Here is a 4059-nt window from a genome sequence, read left to right as displayed (position 1 = left end):
GAATAACTCTCTTATTTGCTTACTAAGGTGAACTCATAGGCCCTCTTACTATTGCACAACTTATTTAACTTATTTGGGGTGAGACACATGTTGTTTTTACATTTTACAATTTAGACACAAGTACCAAACTGCTAAACTATGCTATACCCGGCTATGTCCGACTAAGTCCCTACAGTGATATTTTTAATTGCTCGTTGAATGCATGCTTAATTATTTGGGGTAGGCCTATCGGGAGTAACGTCCCGATACATTTGACCAAGTCATTGTATTACTTAATAATGAAATTAAACCGATAAGTATAGACACAACTTGTCATTGGGGCAAACTTTGAACGTTTAGTCTAAATATCACGAATTGGCATAACTTTTTGGTCCCTGCGAGATCAACTTTTAAGATCTTTGTGATCTTCTTTGACAACTAAAGATCTGTGTGATATACTTTTGAAAACAAAATCTTGTGATCTAAAAACAACGATAACTACTTTTGTTAAACCTATGATTTCAATCAACCTTTTTGGTTGACACTTTAGCATGTTTGTCTCAGGTGCCGATTGATCAAGCTTATTTACTTACTGCTTATGTGATGCTACTTGGACTTAGGATTAAGAGATATCGCATTTATTATTCTTGCATTTGAAACAATTACTTTATTGTAATTTCCATTATTGTAACGACATTTCATTTTCCGCTGCGTACTTAATAAAGTTTGTTTCTATCATTTAGTATTGTTCTCGTATTATATTATGTTAGTTTATTTGATATTAGTGAAGCTTTCTTCCAGACCCTATCTGGAGGACATCACAGAGTGGTATCAGAGCATAACCAGGTTGTTATAGAGAACCAGGATTGCATCTTTATATGTGCTTTACTTATTAGCTAGGGTGCCTTAGCAATCTAGGAAACTATAACCTTTCCTGCCTTAGACTTTAAAGCACTTAGGATTGCCTTGTAATCTTAAAACATATGCTTTACAATCTTATCAAAATCTCTTTCCTAATGTTAGGATGCCTAACTCTCATCAAGCGAACAAAATGAATCTTTTCAAGCCAACCGAAAAAGGAGCTGAAAGGTCTTCCACTGAAAGACCAGTCCAAAGTCTACCTTATGGCATTGGTGGTCCTCCCTCACCAAATTATAGCCCGGATACTCTACCTACTTCTCCTGATTTTCACCCGACACAAGGATCTGAAAGCCCTGCTAATTCGGCCGACTCTGGCTCTTATCACTCACTGGTATATAAACCGATGAGTACTCCCGAATGAGATGCTCTTCAAGATCTCCCTAACTACGACAGTGACTTCTCAAATTATGAGCCGGAAGAAGAGCCTATTGAAGAATCATCTGAAAACTTAACTCTAAAAAGAAAGTAACCCGAACCCGCTACTACTGGTGAAACCAGTCCATCATTTTGTAATAACATGGAGTACGTAATGGTGAAGCGTGATATCATCAACCTTCAGAGTAGTTATGAGAAGAATAGAGAGTATAGCAGACGCCATGTTGCTCGGATAGAAGTGCGTCTAAACAACCTAGAAAAAGAAACAAAATCTTGAAGGAAATCATCAAAGAGTCCTTCGACTCTCAAACTGAAAGGCTAGAGAAACTTGTGAAGAATAGCATGGACAAAGTGATGGAGAAAGTGATGGCTGAGAAAGAGAAGAAATGAAGCGTGTCTTGTTCTTTGTTTTTCTATTTATTTATTTTCCATTTTCCTATCTATGTAAAGGCTATGCCTTGAATTATTCCCATTTCCAACTCGTGTAATAAAGGCTTATTTAATGCCTCATTCTTAATAATATAAAGTGTTTTGTTTATATCATATTCATCTTTATCTCGCTTAAAATTTTTTAAACTTATGACTAAACAGATTTATCAAACTTCCATACACCCTTATGTAGTGAAGAATCATGGTTCGTCCAACCGCACCAACTCTTACCACGACGTTACATAACTTTCTCGTTTGACTACGTCCATTTCATAACTTTCACAACTTCCATAACTTTCGAAGATATGAAAGTTGACCAAGTCTATAAAGACTGCAACTTAAAACTAGCCAACCATGACTCGACAAGTTTGTAACTGTTTTCATGGATGACATTACGATCTTCTCCAAGAGTAAGAAAGAACATGAGCAACATTTGCAAATTCATTCTTGGGGCCCTTAAGGAAAAGAACAACTCTATGCAAACTTTTCGAAGTGCAAGTTTTGGCTTAAAACCGACATGTTGTCGATCCAGCTAAGATTACTGCTATCCTTAACACACTATATTAGAAATCATCATTGATCACATATCCTGACCTCATGGGGTGATATTGAAATGGAAATATGAATTAGTGAAATATAATGACGATGGCCAACGTGATTATATTACGGTAATTCATAGAAATATTCCAATATCATGACGTATGGAATAGAAAGTGAATCAAAGAAAACTCTCAAGCTATCTGTTCAAAACTGCAAAGGGCATAAAAGGAGAAAAAAATGATCATCTTGATATTAGTAGATACAAAGAACTCATTCTAATCAAACTATATATCTATCACATACTCATTTAACAAACTTTCATGTACCATAAAGGTTATAAACAATCGAATCTTGAAATTTTACATTCATGTATCCTAAATGGATATCTCATGATCATTGATACTTAATCATCACTTGTTATATCCAAATCCTCTCTGTTATTACACTTTCGGTGTAAATTTTCATATGACTTTCAAAAACCCATGTCATTTGAACCCTCGAACGTCGGTATTACAAACACCATGTCCAATATCACATTATCTATGTCGAGATGATAAATATCTCATATGCATAATCTTTTGAAGAATGGAACCTCCATACATGTATCGTTTTGACTATCATAAGTCAAGAAACTTCTGTACTCGTACATCTACTTATAATAGACTACTTGGCACCATGCAAGTAATGGTGTCATACTCAAATAATAATCGACCATTGTCAACTCGAAATCAAAGGTGAAATACACTATCTCAAGTTGTGGCTTGAGCTAAAATCATCACATCTGAAAAACTGATGTAACAACTGAAATGATTCCATCATACTTTAACGAATCCTCCTCCCAGACCAACTAAGGCTGAATTCAAACGATCATTATATAGTTGAAAGACACTGCTTTAGCATTTATTTATACTTGTCTATGCGACTACCAGATTATTCATGCCGAATTCTCGAACTCTCACTATCACTCGAACGATTCAAAGTTGCAAATCTTATTTGAAGTTCTTTCATACATAACTCTAAATCCGAGGGATTTACTCATTTGATGATAATTACATTATCTTCCTTCTTACTTTAATGTTAACATTTTGAGTCCAAGAACTCATGCCCTGATAAAAGTCAATTCATTAGTTTTCACTACCTTGAAACAATTATTACACAATTATCCTCCGAAATTTTTAAAATCTTTAATCAATTTTTCTCAAACAAATAAACTCTTAAATACAAGTACCCCATTTTCCAAAGATTTCTTACACGAGTCTTTATTTTCAAACTATCTCGGAATTTATAAAAATGATTTTTCACTTATGTTATTTATAAAATCTTATACATAAATTTAACTTTACGTACTTTGACTAGTACATATCAAATTATATTTTCGCTTCTACAAATTATATTTTAAGTAACCCTAGTTTTACTATGAACATCATTTCATCACCTCCTCTAAAATTACTTGCACTAATTATATAAACATTTTTGCATTTTTATCAATTTACCTTTGTTTTATCAAATTAAACATTCTTTTAATCAACTCTTTTTCGTAATGTTCAAATTATCTCACGTAAAATAATACGTGTTGTACATAACTTAAGTCTTACTAATAGCTTCGCTTCGTTTATATTGACACATCAAACGTCACAACTTTTCAAAAATTACTTTGGCTTATTATTTTTCGTATTGCTCTCCAATGTGTTTGGATCACCTTTATTCTCATTCTCCGTGCAAGAACGAGACTTACCTCCTTACGTACGTCATCTCTTCCTTGCTATGCTAATCATTAAGAAGTTTCTACTTCCGGTATTTCACAACTAAACCACA

The sequence above is a fragment of the Rutidosis leptorrhynchoides genome, chromosome 2 (genome assembly GCF_046630445.1).
Source record: "Rutidosis leptorrhynchoides isolate AG116_Rl617_1_P2 chromosome 2, CSIRO_AGI_Rlap_v1, whole genome shotgun sequence".
Taxonomy (NCBI): domain Eukaryota; kingdom Viridiplantae; phylum Streptophyta; class Magnoliopsida; order Asterales; family Asteraceae; genus Rutidosis; species Rutidosis leptorrhynchoides.
This window is presented reverse-complemented; position numbering follows the sequence as displayed.